The sequence below is a fragment of the Halichoerus grypus genome, chromosome 5 (assembly GCF_964656455.1).
Source record: "Halichoerus grypus chromosome 5, mHalGry1.hap1.1, whole genome shotgun sequence".
In the NCBI taxonomy this organism is placed as follows: domain Eukaryota; kingdom Metazoa; phylum Chordata; class Mammalia; order Carnivora; family Phocidae; genus Halichoerus; species Halichoerus grypus.
Genome location: NC_135716.1, coordinates 86,546,968 through 86,574,456, shown reverse-complemented (window position 1 = coordinate 86,574,456; position 27,489 = coordinate 86,546,968). Strand labels below are relative to the sequence as shown.

Below are 27,489 nucleotides of genomic sequence, written 5' to 3'. Positions count from 1 at the left end.
ATTTTAAACACTCAGGAAATGCCTCTTTATGTTACCACCTGTTGTGGACTGAATGTGTCCCTCTCAAATTCATATGCTGAAGCCCTGACCCCCAGTGTGATGGTATTAGGAGGTGAAGCCTTTAGGAGGTAAATAGGTTTAGATGAGGTCATGAGGGTGGCACCCCATGATGGGACCTTATAGAAATATGAAGGTCACCAGATCCTCCTCTCTCTGCCCTCTGAAGACACACTGAGAAGGCAGTCACCTGCAAGCCAGGAAGGGGCCTCACCAAGAGCTGAGTGGGTCACCACCTTGATTTTTGACTTTTCAGCCTCCAGAACTGTGAGAAATAAATGCGTGTTGTTTAAGTCACCGAATCTATGGCATTTTGTTATAGCAGCCTGAGCTAGGACACCACCCAAAACCTCTGAAAAGATCAAAATAAGACTTTAGAAATCTGTTTGAGAATGCCTCCCCATTTCTGTTTTCTGTAAGATTCCTTTAGCTACTTGTTCACCTCAGCTCACCAGACAAGGTTTTGTAACAAGTGTCACATATACCAGCATAGAGGGAACAATTCCACAAGATCAATAGAATAGCCACCATTACTAAGTTCCCCCAAATAAAGTCCTGAGAATGCAGTCTCTCCTCTTGCTGCCATAAGAAAAAAATTTAAAAGATCCATCATCTGAAGTCGCAATCTGATGAAAATTTTAAACATCTCTCCTTTCCAATTTTTATTTGACTCAGGACCACCCACAAAGGTCCCACTCTGAAGGGCGAGTTCTTGGTTCTTCTTCAGCAGCAGAAGCCTGGGCTCTCTGCCACAGGAACACTGGGACCTGTATCTCTACAGTCCTATGAATCCAACCGTGTGAACCACTTCCCCAGGATCCCCAGGGGCCAAGAAAACAAAGGAGACTGTGGGAGCACCAGCCCCTCACCGGCAAGACTCAGCAATGTGTGAGACCAACAAGCAATAACATTCCCCAAGCAAAAGTGATGGATTTGTACTGCTAGTAAATGTCAGTTTGGGTTGCCAAAAGAGCGTTCTCTTAGAATGTGGGGATATGACTAGGTACAGCTTCTTTGGAGGGCCATCAGTCAGGAATTAGCAAAATTAGCAATGACAAATACTTTGATTAGGAAAGTCCACTTCCAGGAATCTCTTTTAGGGAAATCCATGCGTAAGCGATAAGGATATTTGTATAAGGATGTTCTCTGAACAAGCATTTATAACAGTAAACATTAGAATCAATGTCGTGTCACAATTAAGGAATGTTTGTATATACAATAACCCATCCATACCATGAAAAGATATGCATTTATTTAAGAGGATGAAGTAAATAACAGAAATGGTGATGAGACGTCCCTGAAAAGAGTTATAGTAGCTAATGTTTAATAAACATTTATTAAGTGGTCAAATGGTTTATGTGCATATCTCATTAACATTTAAATTAATCCATGAGGGAAGTACTCCTATTTGCCCCCTCTTATAGACAAAGAAATTGAGGCACAGAAAATTCATAATTTGTTTAAGCCACATGGTGGGAGAACCAAAATTTCCACCGGAGACTAGAGGCTTCACCCCAAGTGAAGAAGGGTTTTGTTGTTCTCAATTTTGGGGATTTCTTAGTTTCCAGGACGTGCAGTTGTAAAAACCCAGCTTCGGGAAGTGAGGGGCTCTGCAGTGTCTCTGGGATAAGTAAGGCCCAGACGCGGGCTATTGAAAAAAAATACCTTTGCTGAAAAATTCCTTCTTTTAGGCACTTTTATGCAACTTGAGTCTTCCAGCAGCATACTTGGGCGTCTGATTTAAAGTGGACAGAAGTCCAGAGGACTCCGAGGATAAATAAGGTCACTAACAGGTAACCTAAGGTTGCAAGTTGCTAGTAAAAGAGACCGTCCCTGGGTGGGCTCGAACCACCAACCTTTCGGTTAACAGCCGAACGCGCTAACCGATTGCGCCACAGAGACACGGAAACCATTCTTCCTAAACTCATTTCCTGATCTCAGAAATTGCTTTTCCAACCTCTGGCTAGGGACATCTTCTCATTCTCCCACTCCGGAAACCGGAGGCGCGGGAGACACTGAGGCCACGGGTCGTGTCACTGGGCATGTCTGAACATCGATACGGGGCCAGTCACCTGGGGAACTCGGGGAGCCCAACGCCAGACCCCCCGCCTCTCGGCGTGCTCCTCGCCGCCTCCAGAGCCGCCTGGCTCCAGGGGTCGCCCGCAGCCTCTGGCGCTGAAGTCATCCACCTTCCCATTCTTAGCTCCGATTGACTCGTGGCTCTCACAGCGAGTCCCCGCAGGACCAGGGGCGCGCGTGAGAAGGGCGCTACCCCCACTGACCCCCCTCGCTGCAACGCGGCAGGACCGGGCGTGGCTCGCGATGCACGCCGCGCCCCAGAGCGGGGCCGGGCACCTAGTAGGCACTCCCTAAATGCTTGGTGAAGGATCCATTCCGCCGTGGGGGCCGAGGGGAGCCAAGAATTCCAGTGTGGGCTTTTAAACTTTTAGTCCTACGAGGGGCTCGGGAGAGGGAAGACGGCAAAGGTTTCTCCGAGGCGGACGCGCGTTTGTTCCCAGAGCTGACCGAGAGCGCGGCGAAGACCCCGACTCTGGACTCGTGCACACTAGGACGGAACTGAGCTCCGCACCCTGGCGAGCCACGCAGCCTCAGTCCGGCTTCGGCGGTCCGGGGCTGCGGTGTCCAGGGCTGAACCGCGGAAGCCGGAGAAGAGAAGGAAGCGAGGGCGCGTGGGGCAGCCTGGTGAGGCGCCGGGGAGAGGGCGCGAGCACTCCAGCCGCTAAACAAAAAGGCGCAGAAAACTGAAAATGCCGATTTTCCTTAATTTCAGTCACCCGCCACTTGCGGTCTCTTGTGTGCGGTTGGTGCTCTGACTCCGAAAAGACAGATATTCCTCTTTTAAATGCTTGGTTTAAAGACGGCAGCGCCGTGAGATGTCACCCTTTGGACCTGGCGACTTCCCGAACGCGGGCCTCGGAGCTGCTGGGGGGCCCACAGTCCCTGCTCCCGGTAGGAGGGGAGGAAACGCTGCAAGCCGTCCGCCCCCCGCCCCCGGGGGCCCCGGCCCGGCCCCAGCCCCTCGCCCCTGGCCCGGAGCCGGCTGCGCGCTCCCCCTCCGTGCCCCTGCACCCTGCAGCGGAATGTGGACGAATGTGACCAACCGTCTGTACTTCAAGGAGGTGCACGGTAGGCAACGGTAGGAGAGGCTGATAAAAAATTCCAAAGAACAGGGTGTCCGAGTGAATTTACTATTATTACTGGAGTAATGCTTGTACTGAGTAAGACGATGACAGCTGTCGCTTTAATCCCACATGAACAGGGCTGAAAGTTCCCTGTAGCTTTGTAGCCATTTGCGGGCGACCTGCAAGCATGCACTCGGGTATTTTTTTTCTTTATAAACATAGCTCATAACACTGTATTTATTAATCTGTGTGTTCCTTTGAGTCTCAGTCCCCAACAGCCCCCAAAGAAGAGGCGGAGAACACGCGGGGCTGGGGCACAGAAAGTGCACTTGGCGTCACGTCAACTTTCATCCGTGCCTAAAGAACTTGGAGAAAAGTGCCCACGATTGTCGTGGAGGGTTGGAAAATTCCAGTAACAGGGCCAAGGAGGTGAGGATCCGTGGTAAGTCTCGGTGGGACCTATTGGGATGGATTGAAAACCTCTTTATCCTGGACGTCCTTTCCATAGAAGTCTGGGGTTCAGTCTGGGGGGCAAACTAGCACCGGGAGAGGCCCTTCTAAAAGGCCGGGGGGTGGGGGGGTGGGGGGGTGCTGGATTGCTCCCTCAGCCGTACCCCGTCTCCACGCAGCACTATTCTATCCACTACGCTGGTCCCTCCTTGAGCTCAGAAGTAGGAAGATCCTAGGCCGGGATTGTGATTTAGTGCCAATCAGCGGTGGGCAGGAGGAAATCCATTAAACTCTCTACAAACCTCTTTCCTGGTCAGCAACACGCCGAGGTCTTGGCTCAGGTATTTTACATTTGGGCAACGATTCCAAGCGGCTAGGAGGAAAAGAAGTGCATCTACTTCCCGTCGTCTTGCTAGCTCAGTCTGTAGCGCTCTCGACTTCTAATGTTAAGGTCTTGAGCATCGCCCAGCGTCCAGTGCATTTTATTTGAGTGTCTTCGGATTGGGCACCCGCGGTGGCCGGTGTCGTGCGGATCCCCGAGGTGGCCACGAGGGGGCGCGCGGTCCCTTCCCCTTGGATCTCGGCTCCCAGGGACCACTACTTTTTTTCAGTTTGGATGGTAAAGAGTAATGAAGTCCAGCTGATTCACTTTCTCTGAGACTGGCACAACCCAAGATTCTTATTCTTTACCACCCCAACTCTAGGATCGTCTTGAGTCGGCGCATGGAAGGTTGGTTGCATAAGCTCAGCTGTCCAGCTGAGAGGCTACCTCATTCCCTCTGCTGCTATCAAACTATGGGAAAAGGCACAAAGACAACTGGATTTGAAAGTGACTGATTTCGCTTGTAATTTTAAATGTTTTGTTCTACGCATTAAAAGCCTTATTCCTGGGGCGCTTGGGTGGCTCAGTTGATTAAGCCTGGGACTCTTGATTTCAGCTCAGGTCATGATCTCAGGGTGGTGAGACTGAGCCTGGTGTGGGGCTCTGGGCTCAGCCAGGAGTCTGCTTAACATTCTTTCTCTCTCTGCCCCCCCCAAAATAAATCTTTAAAAGCCTTATTCCAAGAAGCATGTGCAGGTTTCAGCAGATCAAAAAAGGAGTCCTCTGTAGAAAAAAGGTTTAAAATCTGTGTGCTTGGGAGAAAAGACCCGGTGCACCCAGGAGCGAGGGTGGGGAAGAGAATGGGAAGGAAGATTCAGAACTAAGAGCTACAGAATTGGGGAAGAAGAGAAAAGAGATACATTCCAGGGACTGGTCCCCACTAAGGACAGCTTGTCTTTCTGGGCCTCCCCTCCCAATCTTTGTCTTTCAAAGCAGCCTCTCACTCTTCCACTCATCTGATTCTGGGAATTCTGGCATTTTCTACTAGGTCTACTAGGCCTACACAACGTTCCTTCTACCAGGACCAGGCACCTTACAGTTGTCCTTTTGCTAATCTTCTCTTGTGTAGTCCTAGGAGAATCTATTAGGTAAGGCAAAACTTTACCTCTACTGTCTTAGGGACTCCAAATGGGCCTGAGAATTAAGTTGACATAAGACAGATTAATAGGAGAAAAGCCCATTGATTTTTACACGAACATGGAAAGTCCAATAGGAAAATGAAAATCCAAAGAAGTGGGTAGGCCTAAGTGTTTTTATACTAGGTTGAACAAAGGGAGGCAATTGTGAAAAAGCGAAATATATGGGAAGATTAAAGGAAGATATAAGTTTTTTTAAAAGGTCTGTACAGATTTCTCTGGGCCCTGACTTCCTGTCTCACGTGACAAGGATGTTTCTTTCCTCCTGGTATAGGAAGTTTTATCTCCTGCTTTCAGGAAGGAAAGTGGAGGTCAGAGCACTCTTCTTGCACCTGCTGTTTTCCACATGCCTTTAGCTCAAAACAATCCTTATGTCAAAGTGGCATATTTTGGGGTGGCATAACCTGCCACTCTTCAAGTTCAAGCATGGGAATATGCCCAGAGAAAAGGATACTTAGCTCAGATCTCCTTGTGGTGCATGCTGAAAGTGAGTCCATCATTCTTAGTATTTGTTAAAGTAAAAACAAAACCCTTCGGCTAGGTCATTTATAAATGTGGAAAATAGCATTCAAATTATTTAGAAATCAGTAATCTAGGGACCTCTGGGTGGCTCAGTCCGTTAAGCGTCTGCCTTTGGCTCAGGTCATGATCCCAGGGCTTGCTCATCAGGAGCCTGCTTCTCCTTCTGCCTGCTGTGTGGCACTCTCTCTCTCTCTGACAAATAAATAACAAAACCTTTATAAATAAATAAATAAAGCAAGGATTTAAAAAACAGAAATCAGTAATCTATGTAAAATCCTTCATTTTATCTTCTTAAAAAAGTTTCTGAAAGCACTTTATTTTTTTTAAAGTTTGTTCTTTTTTAAATAACCTCTACACCCAACATGGGGCTTGAACTCACAACTTCAAGATCATGAGTCACATGCTCTAATGAGTGAGCCAGCCAGGCAACCCTAAAATCCTTCATTTTATTTTTATGTTAAGATTTTATTTGTAAGTAATCTCTACACCCAATTTGGGGCTCAAACTTACAACCCCGAGATCAAGAGTCTCATGTTCCATCAACTGAGCCAGCCATTTTAGGCACCTTTGCCTTAAAGGCACTGGCAAGAATTCAGGTCTTCTACCCACAACTATAACATAGTAATACCACCAGATTAGTCTTGCTTTAAACAACCACAAAAATGGACAAAATATGTGAAGCACCTGTTTACAGACACTGGACAGAGGTAGTGCAAGACTGTGATTCCCTGAGAGAGGACTGGAGAAATGATCTGATGATGGTATAGCAAGCTGGAATCCCAGCAGAATATGGTGTTCACACTGAGCTGTGAAGGCAGAGATCAAAATTAGGGGTGCTGAAGCAATGGGAATCTTCAGAGCAGAGCATCAGAAAGGAGAAAAGAGTTTAGATGCCAGTTTTCAGAAGTCCACATTGGGTCCCCTGCAGGTCATTTGCAGAGTGTAGAGCTGCTCATGCGCAGAGAGCTACTATCCAGTCTGGCTTACCAGATGACAGATGCTACAAGATGGAAAACAGAATAGATCCTAGAGATCAGTGCTGGCAACACTGGGATTCAGGCCTTATTAACAACTCTACCACTCTGAGCATTCAGCTGATACTCCAGAAATGCTCTGTTTTAGGTGTGAAAACCACACCTTAGTGTAAGGCTTACTCTTGACCCTCCCTGACAAATATTAAAACCAAGCCCTGATAAGATTAACAGAGGAATCGGGTTTCCAGGTTGAGTCACACCAAGTTAGAGAGCTTTGGGAAACACCTTGGACTTTCCAAAGATCCACCTAAACAAAACATAAATCCAGTGCTACACAAATTCGAGGTCATGGGTTAGTAATCAAATTGCTTAGTAGAACAAATATTGACACTCTTTGGAGGAAGATATCAGAATCTGGAGTCTCTACAATGTATCATTCAAAGTGTGTTATAAACAATAAAAAGTACTAGACATAGAAAGAAACAAAAAAATTAGGCCCATTTAATTCATACTTAAGAAAAAAACAGCAGTCAAGAGAAACCAACTCCCAGGATATTAATTTTAGCAGACTTCAAAATACATATATATGCATACATATATATATATATTTTATATAATTATTTATACAAATAATATACAATTCCTTTATACAAAGGAATACACAATGTCATTGAGTGTCCTGGGTGTTTTTTTTTTTTTTTTAAGACATATTTATTTATTTTGAGAAAGAGCACCAACGGGAGGGGCAGAGGGAGAGGGAGAGAGATTCTCAAGCAGACTCCGTGCTGAGCTCCAATCCAAGCCCTATGCAGGGCTCGATTTAACAACCCTGAGATCACGACCCGAGCCGAAACCAAGAGTTGGACACTAGGGCGCCTGGGTGGCTCAGTTGGTTAAGCGACTGCCTTCGGCTCAGGTCATGATCCTGGAGTCCCGGGATCGAGTCCCACATCAGGCTCCCTGCTCAGTGGGGAGTCTGCTTCTCCCTCTGACCCTCCTCCCTCTCATGCTCTCTATCTCTCATTCTCTCTCTCGCAAATAAATAAAATCTTGAAAAAAAAAAAAAAAGAGAGAGTTGGACGCTTAACTGACTGCGCCACCCAGGTGCCCCTGTTCTGTGTTCTAATAGAGAATCTCACACACACAAAATGAAAATCATAAAAAAGAATCAAATGGGAATTCTAAGGGACGCCTGGGTGGCTCAGTGGGTAGAGCATCTGCCTTCAGCTCAGGTCATGATCCCAGGGTCCTGAGATGGAGCATCTCATTGGGCTCCCTTCTTAGCGGGGAGCCTGCTTGTCCCTCTTCCTCTGCCTCTCCCCTCCCTCCTGCTCTCTCTCAAATAAATAAATACAATTAAAAAAAAAAAAAAAAAGGAATTCTAGGACTGCCCAATGGGCCCACAAATGGAGATCCAGAATATGTAGAATATGTATACATGCTTTCAGCAACATGAGTTCCATTCACCATGGCTAACCTGGCTACGACCACTACTGAGTGCCCAAAAGCCAACAGCAAAGAACAACTCAGCCTATGATACAATACCAGTTCCCCGTTGGCAAGAAGGGAAGACATCAGTCAGCCACAGGATGGCAGGCTGATCACACAGGACCTTTGCATCATGGGTGGGGTGGGGCAGGGTGGGGGTGGGGTCCACAGTTTTATTCTCACTGGAATAGATACTTTTATTATGGTTTTGTCTTCTCTGCCTACAATGGTTTTGCTAAAACAACCATCTGTGTGTATTTCCGGAATGCCTCTTCTATTTCATGGAATTCCATACAGCATTGCTTCTGGCCAAGAACTCATTTGACAGTTGCCCTGGGCTCATGCTCATTCACTGGTTTTACCCTGAAGTAGCTAACCTGATGGGGCAGTAGAACGTGTTTTTGAACATTCAGTTTCAGTGCCAGCTAGATGACAATGCCTTGAGGAGCTGGACAAATTTCACAGGATTGCATATACTCTAAATTAGCAACCAATAGATGGTGCTGTTTCTCGAAGGTTTGGGAACCAAGTGGTAGAAATGGGAGTGGCTCCTCTCACTATTACCCCTAGGGATATGCTAGTGAACATTTTGCTTCCCACCCACCTCTGTAACTTTGGGATCTCTTGATCCAGAAGTCTTAGATCCCAAGAGAGAAGTGCTTTCAGCAACAGGTGCAATAATGGCTGTATTAAAGTGGGCATGCCACCTGGCCATTTGGGGATCCTCAGGACAGGGTATCAACAGGTAAAGAAGGTTACTTTCCTGAGTGGGATGACTGATCCTGACCACAAGGGAAAACTGGGCTGCTACTACACAATGGAAGTAAGGAGGAATATTTGAGAAATGCAGGAAAGCCTCAGAAGACTCTTTGGAACTCATTGCACTCTAATTAAAAGTCAATGGAAGACTGCAACAATCCAGTACAGGCAAGACAGAGAATGGTCCAGAGACTTTGGGAATGAGGGTTTATGGAACTCCACCAGGCAAGATACCTGCTAACATTGAGGTTGGTGCTTGCCGGGGGCAAAGGGAACATGGAATGAGTAGTGAAGAAGACAGTTATAAATACCAGTACAGTTGCAGAAGTAAGGGCCGTAATAAATATGGGTATTTCTTCCTTATTTTGATATGAATATTTTTGTGTACGTATTAACCAATATTTTTATCTTTCCTCTTCCAACCCACTACCAGCTAACTAACATAAGATGTGTTGATAGTAGTCAACTTTTAATCGAAGCAAAGGGGGAATGAATGTGATTCAACTGGAAGAGGAATGAACATCAAAGACAAGGGATTTTATTCTTTTGGGGGAAAGGGCTAGCATGTTTTCATTGTTTGAAGAAAGCATGATTTTCCTATTGCTTTATTTGAAAGTCAAGAATTTTTTTTTTTAAGATTTTATTTATTTATTTGAGAGAGAGAGAGAGAAACAGCATGAGAGGGGAGAGGGTCAGAGGGAGAAGCAGGCTCCCCGCCCAGCTGGGAGCCCGATGTGGGACTTGAACCCAGGACTCTGGGATCATGACCTGATCTGAAGGCAGTCGCTCAACCAACTGAGCCACCCAGGCAACCATGAATGGTTTTTTAAAAGGAGCAGGAGGAATACCACACAGACACCAAGTCCACAAGAGGTGGACTGTGGTGAATTTGTCAGTTTTCATTCCTAAACTGGAAGCACATTTCCCAGAATTCCCATCCCTGCATAATTCTGTGTTAGCTTGACATATGGATTTGGAAGGTGGAAATATAAATGGATGCCATATTCTTTTAGACCCTGAGAAGGGCAGCGGATGTCACCAGCACACACATACAATTTATCAGCTGGTTTATGTTGTGGGCATGTGGCAGCAGGCAGGCTTGCAGCAACAACTCTTGCCCTGTATCTCTTTCTTAGGGCTTCTCTGTTCCTTGGGCCTGCTGGACGTTTAACTCCTTGCCAGTACCAGCGGGACACTCTTTTAAGATTGAGAGTTCAGAGTGCTTAGAGACTGAGGCAAGTTCTACGTCTATCCTTTTTGGGGGTTCACTGTCCCACTTTGTCCCTACAAAAGTCGGCCCAGAATCCCAGTAAGCTTTATTGAATTCTAGCCTATGCAAACCCCTTATTACGAACGTCCCGGGATGTTTCTAGGATATCCTTCTTAAGAAACCAAATATGGAAAGCTCTAAAGAAATGTAATTACCAGCAGATAAAACCAAACTAAAAAGTCAAGTCAACTCTGAAAGTAAATTTTCCAGAAAACAGTTGATACAGTTTTACATAACTTCTCTCTCTCGCACTAACTACACGATTTGCTACAACCAAAAAAATACTGCAAAACGTGCCAGGAAGACTAGCGAAACAATATCTCTATAAAACTACTTGGTTTTCTGAGTACTAAAACAACCACCACTAATAATATTAAACAGACCACCTGAAAAAAACCCTAAACGTAATGAAACCGTCAAAACAGAAAAAAACCACACCACCCACACAGAAATGCTGTAACAAAAACTTATCTCAAAACACCAAAAAAAAAACCATCCAACTATACTAACAAAACGGACGCATACCACACAAAACCACCCCAACATTAAAAGCCTGCTTTTCAACAGAAGTCATCAGGGGAGAGCGCGAACGCAGTCCCCCACTACCACAAATTATGCAGTCGAGTTTCCCACATTTGGGGAAATCGCAGGGGTCAGCACATCCGGAGTGCAATGGATAAGCCTCGCCCTGGGAAAACCACCTTCGTGATCATGGTATCTCCCCTGCCAGGTAAGTATGACTTGCTTACCATCCGCCCCACCTCAGCCTCACACGCCTCCCACTGTACACACACGCTCACTTGGCTCCCCACGACCCTGAGTCTCCCTACGCCTTCCACACACGCACGACACGCAGCTTCCACCAACAGCCCCGCACTCCTTCCCGCAGCACCGGAGATCAGATTGTATTTAGGCGGCAGGGGCCGAAACGGCAGCCCCTGCGCTGCCATATTTACATAGGACACGCCCGGTGTGTGACGTCACTGGAGCCCCCCTTCCCTCCGGCCCACGCCCCGCCCTTGCCCTCGCCCTCTCCTCCCTCCTCCCACGACGTCCAGCGGGCCAACCAGCGGACGGGTGGCCGTGGGGGAAGTGACGTCTGCCTCTCCCTCTTCCCCCCACCACACGCTGTGGCGGCGGACACGGGTTCTGAACCGTTGGGCTGCGGGGAGTCCGTCTGGCAGGCTGCTGACGCCTGTGTACCTTTCTTCAGATAATGCCTTTCAGAGTGGAGAGTAGAAATTTAGGATTACAAAGGAAACGGGTTCCTTTCAAATCCAGTTATCTTTGTGATTGTAGCACTGTGTGTACATCTATTAAAATTCATAAGCATCACAACTGGTGGCAAAATCTATTCCATTCTTGAAAGTTCAGTTTCATTCATGGGACATTTCATTCATTTCACTTTCAACCCTTAGATGTGGGAAAGTTTTGAATTTTCTTTTTCTAGTCTCTTTCTGGAACACACGTTATTCTGAAAGCAGAAAGAGTTAATGGTCCCCAGAAAAAGCCTAGACGTAGCTTTCGTGACACAAGAGAAGTCATTTTAGGGCCCGGGCTATTTTCCCTGATCTCTGATGCCCTACCTCTCTACTCACCTAAGCACACTTGTTGAAGAACTTCCTAGGAGGTGTCAGAATTACAAAGGAATGCAAAACTTTCGGTAGTTAAAAATTTTAAGAGAATTAAAGAGAGTGCAAAAACTAACAGTCTCTACCAGGCTAGGAAATAGCCTAACCATATCAGAGACAATAAATCAATGGTAAAACTCCCAGTATCTTTTCAAAAGTAAGCAAGACGCTGTATTCCTTACCAGAGATAAGGAACCAAGGAGCCCACAACCCCACGACCCCATGACCCCACCTAGCATGCCCATAACCCCCTTCCCATTGCCAATTACTTCTGCTTCATTAAAATGTTAAAGTCTCTGCCCTAGAAAGAGCACCAGCTTCATTAACGTACCATTAGATGCACTTACAGGCTTGTTTTCTAACGCGGGTGCAACCTTATGTCTGTCTTTTCAGGCGACGACCAAACTCCCTTTTCTGAATATTCATCCTAACCCTAAGTAAAAAGAACCCGCTCACCCCCGCTTGGGGAGTCACGGCTTTGGAATTTATACCCCGTGATCTCCTTATTTGCTGCAAATAGTTTCCTTTGTATGACAGCTCCACCTGGTGTAGTCTCTACCTGTAACTCACCAAGGAGGGAAATCATGTTAGTCTGGTTACAATTCCCTATGGACCTCCTGAAGTCATCCACTTTCCTGAACTAAATGTCTTTTTTCTTCCTTGCTTTTACTTTGGTTCCTGGGAAATGTTCTTGACGTTATCCTCCAACTCTAATTGAAGTAACCTGTGAATATCAAAGAAGTTAAGCGAAAACATCATGACCTGTGAATGTCAACGAAAGGATCAACAGAAGCTACAGAGAACTACACAGTGGTAACCAAGATATCATATCTCTTAGTTAAATTGAGTTTGATCAAAAGAAGAGGCATTGTTAAAAAGAAAACCACAGACTCAGAATGGCATCACTTAGGTTAAGACCCCAAGTCAGTAAACGAGGAGGACTTAATACCTGACCTAACTGAAGTTTCACCACTGTCCCCTCAGGAATGTAACCTTGAACCAGTCAACATGGAGTTTCCTGATCAATACTAGGAAATTTACTGATAGACCCCCGTTTCTCCCCTTGCCTAAACAATACATTCCTTGTTAATAAATTCCCTCCTCCTCCTCTCCCCCACTCCCTTCCGTTCTTTAATGCCCTCTCACCTCCTTTAAAAACCTTTCAGAAAACTCAGTGGAGCTCCCTCTACTTGCTAGATGGAATGCTGCCCTATTCATGAATTGTTAAATAATAAAGCTGATTAGATCTTCAAAAGTACTTGGTTGAATTCAGTTTTTAAACAGGTATTAGGGTAAAGTTTGCCTCATAGAATGAGTCAGGAAATGTTTTTTGTCTTCTATTTTCTGAAAGATATTGTAGAGAATTGGTATCATTTCCTTAAACGTTTGGTAGAATTCACCAGTGAAACTAAGTCTGGTTTTGTTTTCAGAAGCTTATTAATTGCTTCATTTAGGCCTATTTAGATGATCAATTTCTCCTTGTGTAAGTTTTGGTAAATTGTGTCTTTCAAGGATTTGGTTCTTTTCATCTAAGTTATCAAATTTGTGAGCAGTTGTTCGTTATAGTCCTTTATTATAATTTAATGTCCATGCAATCAGTACTAAGGGTCCTTCTTTCATTTTTGGTATTAGTAATTTGTATCTTTATTTCTTGTTTAGTCTGGCTAGAGATTCATCAATTTTATTCATCATTCCAAAGAACTAGCTTTTGATTTCATTGATTTTTCTCTATTAATTTCCTGTTTTTAATTTTATTTATTTCTGCTCTAATTTTTATTGTTTCTTCTCGTCTCCTTACTTTGAATTTAATTTGTCCCTTTTTTTTGAATTTGCAAAAGTGAAAGCTTAGATTATTGATTTTAGATCTTCTTTCTTTGCTAACACATGCATTCAATGTTATAAATTTCCCTTTAAGCACTACTCTTGCTACATCCCACACGTTTTTTTTTTTTAAGATTTTATTTATTTGACAGAGAGAGACACAGCGAGAGAGGGAACACAAGCAGGCGGAGTGGGAGAGGGAGAAGCAGGCTTCCCGCGAAGCAGGGAGCCCGATGCGGGGCTCGATACCAGGACCCTGGGATCATGACCTGAGCTGAAGGCAGACTCTTAACGACTGAGCCACCCAGGCGCCCCCATCCCACACATTTTTAAAAAAGATTTTATTTCTTTATTTGAGAGAGAGAGAGCGTGCACCAGTGGGGGGGAGGGGGGAGGGGCAAAGGGAGAGGGAGAAGCTCCATGCAAGGACCCCGGGATCATGACCTGAGTGGAGACAGACACTTAACCAACTGAGCCACCCAGGTGCGCCCATCCCACACATTTTTATAAGCTGTATTTTCATTTTCATTTAGCTCAAAATAATTTCTCGAGAATTTTTCTTTGACCCATGTATTATTCAAAGTGTGTTGTATAATCTCCAAATTTGGGGTTTTCCGGCTATCTTTCTGTTATTGATTTCCAGTTTCATTCCATTGTGGTCTGAGAGCATGCGTTGTATTTCTGTTCTTTAAAATTTGTTGAGATGTGTTTTATGGTCAAGAATGTGGCCTATCTTGGTGAATGTTCCATGTAAGCTTGAAAAGAATGTGTATTCTACTGTTGTTGGATGAAGTAACATATAAATGTCAATTAGATCCACTTGATTGATAGTGCTATTCAGTTCAATTACATCCTCACTGATTTTTTGCCCACTGGATTTGTCTATTACTGATAGAGGGATGCTGAAATCTCCAATTCTAATAGTGAATTTGTTTAGTTCTCCTTAACAGTTCTATCAGTTTTTGCCTCATGTATTCTGATGTTCTGCTGTTACGTACTTACTCATCAAGTATTGTTATACCTTCTGGATAACTGACCCCTTTATCATTATATAACACCACTTTTTATTCCTTGAAGTATATTCCGTCTGAAATTAATATAACCTGGATTCCAGTTTTCTTTTGATTAATATCAGTATGGTATATCTTCCTCTATCTCTTTACTTTTAATTTATATGTGTCTTTATGTTTAAAGTTTCTTTTTTAAAAAAGATTTTATTTATTTATTTGAGAGAGAGAGCAGAAGAGAGAGACAGAGAGATCAGGAGCAGGGGGAAGGGGTAAAGGGAGAACCAGACTCCCCACTGAGCAGGGAGTCCAGTGTGGGACTCCATCCCAGGACTCTAGGATCATGACCTGAGCCGAAGGCAGACGCTTAATTGACTGAGACACCCAGCACCTAAGGTAAGTTTCTTATACACAACATATGGTTGGGTCTTGTTTACCACTCTTATAGTCTCTGTTTTTTAATTGATGTATTTAGACCATTCACATTTGAAGTGATTATTGATATAGTTGAATTAGTATCTACCATATTTGTAACTGTTTCTATTCATTGCCTTTGTTCATTGTTCCTTTTTTCTTCCATTCTTTTTCAGCTTTCTCTGGTTTTAAGTGAGCATTTTACGTGATTCTATTTTCTCATCTCTTAGAATATCAATTATGTTTCTTTGTAAAATGTTTTAATGACTGCCCTGTAGTTAGCAATATACATTTACAAGTGATCTAAGTCAACTTGCAAATAACACAATAATGCTTCACAGGTAGTGCAGGTCCTTATAACAGAGCATTTCCAATTCCTTCTACTGTCCCTTATAATGTTGCTGTCCATTCATTTAATTCTCCACAAGCTATAATCATCTAATATATATATATATATATATATATATATATATATATATATATACACTTTTAAAAAAGATTTTATTTAGTTATTTGAGAGAGAGTGAGCATGAGCAGGGTGAGGGGCAGAGGGAGAAGCAGACTCCCTGCTCAGCAGGGAGCCCAATGTGGGGCTTGATTCCAGGACTCTGGGATCATGACCCAAGCCGAAGGCAGCCACTCAGGCAACTGAGCCACCCAGGCGCCCAATATAATCATCTAATATATTTTTGCTATATTATAATTTTTTTTAAGATTTTTTATTTATTTACTTGACACAGAGAGAGAGACAGCTAGAGAGGGAACACAAGCAGGGGGAGCAGGAGAGGGAGAGGCAGGCTCCTGGCTGAGCAGGGAGCCCAATGCGGGGCTCGATCCCAGGACTCTGGGATCATGACCTGAGCTGAAGGCAGGCGCTTAACGACTGAGCCACCCAGGCGCCCTGCTATATTATAATTTTGAACAAATTGTTATCTGTTAGATCAATTAACAATAAGAAAAATAAAAGATTTTATTTATTTTCATTTATTCTTTCTCATTTTATTTTCATTTATTCTTTCTCATTCTGTTCTTTCTAATGTTGTTCCTTTCTTTATGCAGATACGAGTTTCTGACCTATGCCATATTCTTCTCTGAAGAACTTTTAACATTTCTTGCAAAGTAGATTTACTGGCAACAAGTTCCCCAATTTTTGTTTGTCTAAGTGTCTTTATTTCTTCTTAACTTTTGAAGGACACTTACAGGATACAGAATTCTAGTTGGTAGGGATTTTCTTACAACACTTTAATTATTTCACTGCACTCTTTTTTTTTTTTTTTAAAGATTTATTTATTTGACACAGAGAGAGACAGCTAGAGAGGGAACACAAGCAGGGGGGAGCGGGAGAGGGAGAAGCAGCCTCCTGGCTGAGCAGGGAGTCTGATGTGGGGCTCGATCCCAGGACCCCGGGATCATGACCCGAGCCGAAGGCAGACGCTTAACGACTGAGCCACCCAGGCGCCCCTTCACTGCACTCTCTTCTTGCTTGTATGGTTTCTGAAGAGAATTCTGATGTAATACTAATCCTTGTTATTCTATAGATAAGATGTGTTTTTCCTCAGGCTTCTTTCAAGATGTTCTCTTTGTCTTTGATTTTGTGCACCTTGAACATTATATACTGTGATGGTTAATTTTATGTGTCAACCTGGCTGGGCCACGGTGCCCAGATATTTGGTCAAACATTATTCTGGATGTTTCTGTGAAGGAGTTTTTTTGGATGAGAATAACATGTCAGTCAGTGGAGTACTCCCCATACTGTAGCTGGGTCTCATCCAGTCAGTTAAAAGCTTTAATAGAACGAGCAAGAAGGAGCTCTGCCAGCAGACTGCCTTTTGACACCAACTCCAACTCTTCTCTGAGTCTCCAGCCTGCCGGGCTATCTCACCAGATTGGACTCATCAGGCCTCCACAGTCACATAAGCCATTTTGGTACCAGGAGTTGCTCTAGAGGAACAGAATCTTAAGAATGTCTTCTAGTTGGTTCTGGGGTTTCTGGAATTGGCTCTCTGATCTGATTAGATTTAAAGACACTAATAACTCTATTTCCAGTAGTAAAAGCAGCACTGATAGTCCACGGCATGATGTGGCAATAGAGATATGCAAAATATCATTGGATACTCCTACTCAAGCACTTAGAAAAGGCAGGGATTTGGGGGACTACGTATAGGATACCTTTGAACATTTTTGTCAAACTAACAAGTATAATGAGATTGGCTCACTCCATCATCAAATAGAAATGGTACATACGAAATAGGGCCCAAGTAGGCCCTGAAGGTACAAGGAAGTTACATGAAGAAGAGGCACAAATGCCCATGGTCCCCATTCCTGCTACACTACCCTCTCTTTCACCCAGAGCCTCATGGAGAGTTCCCTACAATTTACACAGAAAGAGAAGACTGGAACCTCATTTACAGATGGTTCTGCATGATACGCAGGCATCACCCAAAAGTGGACAGGCATAGCATGACAGCTGCTTTCTGGGACAGCCCTGAAGGACAGTGGTGGAACTTCCAGTGGTGGAACTGTGAGTAGTATACGTGGTGGTTCATTTTACTCAGAAGGGACATGTTTGGAAAATCGGTGACAAGGAAGTCTGGGGAAGAAGTATGTGGACAGACTTCTCAGAATGAGTGCAAACAGGAGGATTTTAATAATCATGTGGATAAGAAGACCTGTTCTGTGGATACCAGTCAGCTTCTTTCCCCAGCCACCCACCTTGTCATCACCCAATGGACTTATGAACAAAGTGACCACAGTGATAGGGATGGAGGTCATGCATAGGTTCAGCAACATGGACCTCTACTCACCAAGGCTGACCTGCCTACAGTTGCTGCTGAGTGCCCAATCTGCCAGGAGCACAGACCAACACTCAGTCACCAATACAGCACCATTCCCCAGGGTGATCAGCCTGCTACCTAGTGGCAGATCGATGACATTAGGCCACTTCCACCATAGATGGCAGAGTCTTTTGTTCTTACTGGAATAGACACTCTGAACACAGATTTGCCTTCCCTGCACACAATGCTTCTGCCAAATCTACTGTCCATGCACTTGTAGAATGCCTTATCCACCCAGATAGCATTCCACACAGCACTGTTTCTGGTTATGAACTGAATTGTGCCTCCCCGACCACCAAAGTCATATGTGCTTGCCTAACTCCCAATGTGACTGCTTGAAGATAGGGCCTTTAAGGAGGTAACTAAGGTTATATGAGGTCCGGTGAGGCCCTAATCCAATAAGACTGATGTCCTTGTAAGAAGAGGAAGAGACACCAAGAGCTACCTTTTGTGTGTGCGTGTGTGTGCATGTGTGTGTGTGCATGTGTGTGTGTGCATACGTGTGTGTGCGTGTGTGTGTGTGTGCATGCGTGTGTGTGTGCGTGCATGCATGTGCACACCTATGCACAGAGAAAAGGCAGCTCAGGAAGAGTCTTCACCCAAAACCAACCCTGCCAGCACCATGATGTTGGATTTCTAGCCTCCAGAGCTGTGAAAAAATAAATTTTTGTTGTTTAAGCCACCTGTCTATGGTATTTTATTAGGACAGCCCAAGCAGACTAATACACTTCTGATCAAGGAAGTCATTCCACAGAATATAAAGTGAGCCCACGCTTGTGGAATTCTCTAGTCTGACCATGATCCCCACCATCCGGAAGCCGGTGGCGGGGGACACCACTGGAACGGCCTTCTGAAGACTCAGTTACAGTGCCAACTGGGTTGCAATACCTTGAAGGGCTGAGCAAGATTTTCCAGGAGGCTGTATATGCTTTGCATTGGTATCCAATATGTGGTGCTGTTTCTCCCATGGTCAGGATTCAAGGATCCAGCCAACAAAGGGTAGAAATAGGAGTGGTATCATTCACTAGTACCTCTAGTGACCCTAACAAAACTTTTGCTTCCTGTCCCTGCAGCCTTTTGCTCTATTGTTTGACCTACACTCTTTTCTGTATGGCCATGCGTTCCAGCTCAGGTGTGCTCTTCTAATCATAGAACCAGCAATATCAGCAGCCTTGCTAACACTTAGCCCCATCATCGGGCAAGTGTCATAGGATTTGACAGGCAAAGAATCATAGGACTGGCCCTGTTGTTTGGTGTTATGGACTGAATTGTGCTCCCGACCCTCACCCTGAATTCTTACGTTGAAGCCCTAACCCTCAATGTCACTCTATTTGGAGGTAGGGCCTTTAAGGAGGTAATTATGGTTAAATGAGGTAATAAGAATGGGGCCCTAATCTAATAGAACTGGTGTCCATATAAGAAGAGGAAGAGACACCAGAGATCTCTCTCCATGCACAGAGAAAAGGCCATTCAAGGACACAGTGAGAAGGCAGCCTTCTCCAAATGCCAGAAAGAAGTCTCATCAGAAGCCAACTCTGGTCTTCTGGCCTCCAAAACCGTGAGAAAATAGTGTCTGTTGTTTAAGCCACCCAACCTGTGGTATCTTGTTATTGCAGCCCAAGCAGACTAATACAACACTTAGTAATCAGGTTGCATTCACTCAATCTGGCTACATAATGGGAAGTGAAAGTACATTCTGGAATAAGCACTATCCAATTTCATGGTATGAATATCGTGTCTTTTGCATTGACATTGCCTTCCTTAGTTACATGTATACTTAAGCCCGGGCCCAGGACCACAAAATCAGGCAAAATGGGGGAAAAAAAATTGGAAGGTGGGAAAGATACAAAGTTTCATAATTGCATCCTCTCATCACCTTCAGATCTTAGAATCTTTTTCAATGAAGTTTGCACTTTAGGTACCCTCAGGTTCGATCTGAGTACACAATCATTTAAGCAATTAAGCCAGTTTTTCCAACTTTCACCTCACATGCTTGGAGAAACAAGTATTTCAACTACCACTGAGAGTACCATTCTAAGGGTGATAAAGATGTGGTGTAATATTATGTCTCATCTAAGGGTGATAAAGAGACGTAACATTATGTCTGTCTTTTTTCTATATCCAGAATGTCCTCTTCATTCTGCTTGTCCTGATTTGATCACAAACTGGAATCCCAACAACTCTTAACTGCCTCTGGAAAATCTGACCTAATATAACCCCGATCTCCAACTTGTACAGAGATAAGTATGGTAACTAAGGAGAAACAGCCCCATTACAAAAACTCAGCTATCGCTGTCGATGATCATTGTAAGTTTCAAGTGGCCTGAACGAAGGTTTCTGTTCAGCACTAAATATATAGGCCTATGTTAATTTGCGGGGATCTTCAAGATGCTCATCATCCCCACCTAAAGGCCTCATGAGTAGCTGTCATCAGTTAAAGGAATTGATGTGGTGTACTAAAGGGAAATTAGTCTAGAAGCAGATGAAAAGATAAAGATTTCATAAAACAGAAATGTAATTCCACGTGTGCTTAAGAGATAGAAAGTTGTAAGAGAAAGTATTTTCCACTCGGACAACAAGATAAAGCTGGATGACCTACCAGATCATGCCTGTCTTGAGCCCACCAGAGAGCTGAGATTGCAAGACCACTGGGTAGACCCAAGTCCAAAGCCCGGTAAACCTCTCCAAGGAGGGACATACACATGAACCATTTCATCTCTGGCAGATAATGAAAAGGAAAGACGGCAGCCATAAAAGTTGTGAAGGAGAAAATAACTGAATTTTTTTTTTACCATTTCTTAAAAGCCAAGTGTGGGCTATCATGACAGCTTAGTCTCAGAGGCTCATATATAAAGTGAGTTTTTGCCTGTTTTTCAGGGTTTTTTTTTTTTAAGATTTTATTTATTTATTCAAGAAAGAGAGGGGTAAAGGGAGAAGCAGACTCCCTGCTGAGTAGGGCGCCCAACTTGGGGCTCGATCCCAGGACTCTGGGATCATGACCTGAGTCAAAGGAAGATGCTTAACCAACTAAGCCACCCAGGCACTCCATCAGTTGTTTTTCTCAGGCCTCTGCCAAGGGTTTTTACTGCCTCTGGAAAAATCTGACCTAACATAACTCCAATCTCCAACTTGGTACAGGGCAGGGCAAGAGACTCCAGGTTGCCTCAGTGGTGCAGACATGCAGAGCAGGATCGGCCACCACAGACACAAAACCCGGTCACTTCTCTCATTTGAAATAAAAGTCACCTACTGTTGATGTTGGAGCAAGAAACCCTGCTAACACTTGCTTCCAGGTATAGGTCAGCTCCGATAAGGGGCTGACACGGGCTGGGACAAGGGGCTGAGGAGAAAGAGAGTGAGGAAGATGGGAGAGATAAGAGGTGCAGCAGCAGAATGGGAGGAGGAGTAGAGAGAAGAGGCAGGAGGAGCAGATAGAGGAGGAGGAGGACTTACATTCCCGGGGTCGTTCTATTCATGACAGCAGCCCCCTACACACACATCCCCACCTTTCACACATCCTCACCTTGGGCTCTCAGACCCCACAAGGACAGTCTCTCCACCCGTCACAGTTTCCAACGTCATTTGTTTCTCTCCCTGCTGCTTGTCAGAGCCTGGTTCTCTGGGTTTCCCGGCCCTTCTGTGATCTCTCAACATCATTTCAACAGGTTTCTTTTCTTTTGAAATCAGCCAGAGTCCATTTCTGTTCCTTGCAGTCATAAACCTTGACTCACTTAAAGTTCTCCTGGAGGAATGCTTTGTGATGTTAGTTACTGCTCAACTTTTTCATTTTCCAGAGGAAGTTTCATCTTCTCAAACTTTGAGAACATCTTCTTCATAATAAAATAGCCCCCTTTGTCTCCTTCCTCCATTCAAGCCTCATCCAGTCTCTAGGAATAAAATACCTCTTCCAGAGCACTAGGCAACTTTCTGACTTTGTTTTTCAGCCAGCGGCTTGTTTCTTTCAATGTCAGTTTTTTCTATTCTGTGTATTGAGTAAGGGAAGGAATGGCTTTGGGATAAAATAAAGAAGGGGAAATGAAATACAGATTGTTATTTTGAGATGTGATGTGGATTTGTATCTATTATGTGTAAATATTTAGTGTGGTGGTATTTTGTGTACATAAGTAGTGTACACACTGTAAGACACCTTGGGTACACATACCCTGTGGCACAGTACTGGGTGCTCTTGGGTGGTACATTGGTATATGTTCTTTTTTTTTTTTTTTAAAGCATGCAGTTTCCAGGTCATGATATATTGAGAAATTGGAATGGAATTGACTTGGCCAAACTCTCAGAAAACAGTCTGTGACTGTCTAAGAGTCAGAGCCCTGCCTTGTGGCTTCAATGGTATGCGGTTGATTTTGAGTCAACGCAAGTGAGTTTTGGTTTGTCTGAGTGTTTGATGTAAACGTTAAACATGGCTGATTACTTCATATTGTAGATCTAACAAATATAGAAAGATAAGAAAAGCTTACAACAACAGCAAAAACAAAACCCAGAAGTGTATGAAAAAGAAAAGGAAAATTCCCCTGCCTCCCAATCCCACTCCACTGCTGACACACCTTTACATATTACATGTAGGAGTCGGTGGTGGCTTTGGAGTGTGATGGGTGCTATGTGGCCAAGGGACCCAGGAAGTCCCAAGTCTTGCCCTGACAATCATCTGTCTTCTCTGGGCAATGGGAAAAGTGTGAAGGCAAGGAAAAGGAAAGTAACTGTACTATTTGCAGAAATTTCACCTCTGGACAGGAAACTCTGGATCAAACCGGGGCAGAATATGTGGTTTACAAGCTCTTCCCTAACCCTAGGCCCAGAGTAGATTTACCTTATTTTCTGAGGTGGAAGTGACATGATAGAAGTCAATCTAAGGAGGGGGACAGAGAGAAAGCAAGATGGATGACCACCCACGCAGGTCAACTGTAGTCGTCTTGTCAGGTCAGTAGAAAAAATACTTGGGATTATCGGTGGGCATATGGATGCCGAATCTGTACTTAGACACCTCTGGCGAGGGATGGCACGTCGCTTCTGTAGGGGTTCCATGGTGTAATGGTGAGCACTCTGGACTCTGAATCCAGCGATCCGAGTTCAAATCTCGGTGGGACCTTTCCCTTTAACCGGGATAGGGTGATTTTTTACTCTTCAAGTGGCACTGCCTTCCCGCTCCCGCTGGTCCCCCGGGGAGGGAAACTCCGGGGACATCGTGCATCCCTCCCGCCCCCCGGTGGGCGCCTCGCAGCCGCATCCCCCGCGCTCCGCCACCTCCTCCTCCTCAGGAACCGGGGAACGAGAAGCCCGCGTCTCAGAGTGGCGGCCCCCCTCCCCGGCCCCGACACTGCCGCCACAGCCGGGGCACCGGGCCAGTGCCGCCCCTCGTCGGGGTCCCCCTCGGGCCTCGGGGTGAGAGGCGGCGGCTGCGGCCACTACATCCTGCACCGCGAGGGGCGTCCCGCCGCGCGTCCTGTAACTGCACCCATTGTCTTGTGAGGCAGGTTGTGATGCGGCTGCTCAGTCACTGGAGGTTGTTTTGGTTCTGAGGTCGACGGTTCAGAGACCTAAACTGGAAGTACACTGGCGTATTTTTGAAGCAAGGACTTGAATCCTTATTCCGCTTTTACTGAGCTGATCAGCTGAGCTAATGAACTCCGAGATGCTCCCAGCCCAGATTACAGTTGGTCAGAAAGCGTTACTTCACTCTCCCTGGGAGGGTCCACAGCCACTGAAAAGTATCACTGGTGTAACTTAAATAAAATCGGTTTTCATCACATCCAGTCTTTATTCAGTGTTTCGCCCCAATACAAGACCTACCAGTCAATGATTATACGCAAAGTGCCATGTCCCAGGCATTGTCTACAAATTTAAATGTGCTTACTCACTGACTCCCTTCAACAGGCCCATCTCACATCATTGTCCCCATTTTCCAGGGCCAGGCTACTGAACCGTGTCAGGTGCAAATTGGAAGTTGAGAGAGAGCTAGTGTTTTTTTGTATATGAAGGTATTAAGAGAGAGCCCGAGAGAAGAGGTGGGAGGAAGAGGAAACCGAAGCCAGAAATACGAAGAAGCAAAGCAGCTTCAGAAGGATAGGTGGGTGGTATCTTGGGAATTGGCTAGTAATGGTTGTAAGGTGTAAAAGCAAGACATCAAGCAAGGCAACTAATGCTTAAAAAATGAAATCTGAGGCAAGATTAGATATTTAAAGGACAGGAGACAGGAAGACAGGTGCAACTAGACTCTCACTAAATAAGCAGATGAAAAACTGGTCACCGTTCACTCCCAAGACTCCCTATTGCATGTTCCTGGGAGGATCACAAAGCATTCAGCCAAAATTCGGGTCTGTGGTTCTGACTTGCGTGGACTCTGTGCACGATCCGGGTATCTAGACCCCTTTCTTTGCATAAGACCTGAAACAAAAACTTAAATGTTGCAAGCAGCTTCTACCTCACACTTGGAAGTAATAATAGCGCCCCCGCCCCGAGATAAACCACAAACGTTTTTTCAGACCCTGTTAGGAAAAACAGTTGTGTAAAAAACCATGTGAACAAAGCTAGATTTTCGGTGACACTAGAATGCCAACCTACGCCTAAATAACAAAAACCAAGACTACCAAAACCGTTATCTATCTACCCTTACAAATTCTGAAAAAGAAACAACAAGAAAAAACAAACCCCATTAAAAACCATTTAGGAAAAAACCCTCTATAAAACAAAATATTTTCACAATAACCCAGAACGCTTCAAACCCCATAACAAAAAGAAAAAAAATCTATTTTTCAAACTGAAATAACCAGGGGAAAGCGCGAACGCAGTCCCCCACTACCACAAATTATGCAGTCGAGTTTCCCACATTTGGGGAAATCGCAGGGGTCAGCACATCCGGAGTGCAATGGATAAGCCTCGCCCTGGGAAAACCACCTTCGTGATCATGGTATCTCCCCTGCCAGGTAAGTATGACTTGCTTACCATCCGCCCCACCTCAGCCTCACACGCCTCCCACTGTACACACACGCTCACTTGGCTCCCCACGACCCTGAGTCTCCCTACGCCTTCCACACACGCACGACACGCAGCTTCCACCAACAGCCCCGCACTCCTTCCCGCAGCACCGGAGATCAGATTGTATTTAGGCGGCAGGGGCCGAAACGGCAGCCCCTGCGCTGCCATATTTACATAGGACACGCCCGGTGTGTGACGTCACTGGAGCCCCCCTTCCCTCCGGCCCACGCCCCGCCCTTGCCCTCGCCCTCTCCTCCCTCCTCCCACGACGTCCAGCGGGCCAACCAGCGGACGGGTGGCCGTGGGGGAAGTGACGTCTGCCTCTCCCTCTTCCCCCCACCACACGCTGTGGCGGCGGACACGGGTTCTGAACCGTTGGGCTGCGGGGAGTCCGTCTGGCAGGCTGCTGACGCCTGTGTACCTTTCTTCAGATAATGCCTTTCAGAGTGGAGAGTAGAAATTTAGGATTACAAAGGAAACGGGTTCCTTTCAAATCCAGTTATCTTTGTGATATAGGATTTCAATTAAAATTTGAAGTTATCCAGAGGCGCCTGGGTCGCGCAGTTGGTTAAGCACTGGACTCTTGGTTTCACCTCAGGTCTCGATCTGGAGGGTGGTGGGATCCAGACCGGAGCGGGCTCCCCGCTCAGGGCAGAGTCTGCCTTGGACTGTCTCCGGGGCTCCCTCTGTGCTCCGCCCCCTGCCGCGGCAACCCCCACGCCCATGAGCACTTTCTAAAATAAATAAATCTTTTTTAAAAATTAAAAAAATTTTGAAGCTATCCAATATCCGAAAGAAACTGAGTTTATGAAACTAGAGACAAGTCAGGTGACTGCAAACCAACCCTTCTTACTGTTTTTACCACTATTGGTGTTCCAGCCTGAGAAACCCAACTGAAAGTTTATTTATTTGAACATTAAAAGTAGATTCTATTCTGTTGCTCCTCTATCACAAAATATTTATTGGAGGGTTCTCCTTTGGAGACGGTAAAGCAAAGGCCTGTGGCCAGTCAGGCCAGTAGAGGACGTGGCAACAGGGATTAGGTGACAATATAGCAACTGAATGTGAATGCTTGATCCAGGCCCCATTCCCTGAATCCTGGCAGCCAGACTCATTGTCCAGGTAGGAGTGAAGAAGTACTTTCTGGGGAATCTGACCAGCCTTGTAACAGAGAGAAACAGCATGTCCTACTCTATATTGCTTCTATTTCCCTTGCTACTGTGACCTATAGCATAGAAATATCTGCTTGCTTAGCTCTGCCTGTAGGCATTTGACAGCTAAGTTTTGCAAAAATTGCTTTTTACCTGAAATCTAGCTCACCTGAGGAGATAAGGAAGTAAGTACAGAAATGATTATGTTTAAGATTTACAGGATTGACATGACCAGATTCCTGTACGCAAAGATCAACTGACCAAGGACAAAAAAACTTGTATGACCTTCCTCAGATGTCTACAGACATCAACCCCCTCCTGCTTCCCTCTTTGGTAACATAAAAGAAACTTGAATTTCATGCCAAGAGGAAATGGTTCTTTGGGAAAACAGTCCACCATCTCCTTGGTTTGCTAGCTTTCTGAATAAAGTCCCTTTCTCTGCCCCAACATCTTCCCTCTTGACTTATTGGCCTGGCATGCAGGGAGCAGAACGAGCTTGGACTCGATAACAGCCTGAGTGGAAAGACCTGGCATCAGCCTGTAAGGGAATGCGCAGACACTTGTTAAAAATGCAAGACAGGGGCGCCTGGGTGGCTCAGTTGGTTAAGCGACTGCCTTCGGCTCAGGTCATGGTCCTGGAGTCCCGGGATCGAGTCCCACATCAGGCTCCCTGCTCAGCAGGGAGTCTGCTTCTCCCTCTGACCCTCCTCCCTCTCATGCTCTCTGTCTCTCGTTCTCTTTCTCTCAAATAAATAAATAAAATCTTAAAAAAAAAAAATGCAAGACAGAGGGGCGCCTGGGTGACTCAAGGTGGTTAAGCGAATGCCTTCGGCTCAGGTCATGATCCTGGAGTCCCAGGATCCAGTCACACATTGAGCTCCCTGCTCAGCGGAGAGTCTGCTTCTCCCTCTGACCCTCCCCCCTCTCATGCTCTGTCTCTCATTCTCTCTCAAATAAATAAAATCTTTAAAAAAGAAATGCAAGACAGATGTTTTGCTTTAGCTACAGCAGTAGGGGAAACAGACTTCAATATAAAACTGAGAGCAACTCCCAAACACAGCAAAGATGACTGTGGATTTATAGCCAAAGGTAAGAGAGAGGGCATCAGTGCTTGGAAAATTACTAATAGAAACTTCTTTAGATATCAAGGGCGGGGGGATATTTGCTGGAACTGGGCTTGGAAGGCCAAGGGCTAGGACTAATCGAGGAGGGCTCAGAGGAGCCTGACTAAAGTTTAATCAAGGAGAGAGTCCTTGCCAGACCTACAGTGACACTCCTGGAAATAAGCAAAGACCCAACAAGAGAAGAAAAGGCTATTTATTCAGAGCTTGCAGCTTGCGTTTTTGCAGAGACTGAAAGGAAGGCAGAGGAGTGGGAGAGCTTTATAGTAGAAAAATGGGAAGGCTTCAGATGTGAGGTGATTGGAGGTTGTTGGCATGGGTAAGCCATAGGCAGGTGAT

The 27,489-nt window shown here is 45.2% G+C and overlaps 1 long non-coding RNA gene and 4 other non-coding genes across 6 annotated transcripts; 2 read left to right on the top strand and 3 right to left on the bottom strand.

Moving 5' to 3' along the window:
- Positions 1-1,885: 1,885 nt before the first annotated feature.
- Positions 1,886-1,959, bottom strand: TRNAN-GUU (transfer RNA asparagine (anticodon GUU)). Its single transcript has one exon. It is a non-coding gene; the product is annotated as a tRNA-Asn (tRNA).
- A 467-nt stretch (positions 1,960-2,426) lies between these two features.
- On the top strand, positions 2,427-4,541 carry LOC118548846 (uncharacterized). Of its 2 annotated transcripts, XR_004923776.2 has the most exons (3): positions 2,427-3,204; positions 3,469-3,642; positions 4,355-4,541. It is a non-coding gene; the product is annotated as an uncharacterized LOC118548846 (long non-coding RNA). The 2 variants fall into 2 exon arrangements; XR_004923774.2 differs by having other exon boundaries at positions 2,427-3,642.
- A 6,214-nt stretch (positions 4,542-10,755) lies between these two features.
- Positions 10,756-10,919, bottom strand: LOC118548867 (U1 spliceosomal RNA). The gene has a single exon (XR_004923787.1). It is a non-coding gene; the product is annotated as a U1 spliceosomal RNA (small nuclear RNA).
- A 12,001-nt stretch (positions 10,920-22,920) lies between these two features.
- On the top strand, positions 22,921-22,992 carry TRNAQ-CUG (transfer RNA glutamine (anticodon CUG)). Its single transcript has one exon. It is a non-coding gene; the product is annotated as a tRNA-Gln (tRNA).
- Positions 22,993-24,670: 1,678 nt separating this feature from the next.
- On the bottom strand, positions 24,671-24,834 carry LOC118548866 (U1 spliceosomal RNA). Its single transcript, XR_004923786.1, has one exon. It is a non-coding gene; the product is annotated as a U1 spliceosomal RNA (small nuclear RNA).
- Positions 24,835-27,489: the final 2,655 nt, after the last annotated feature.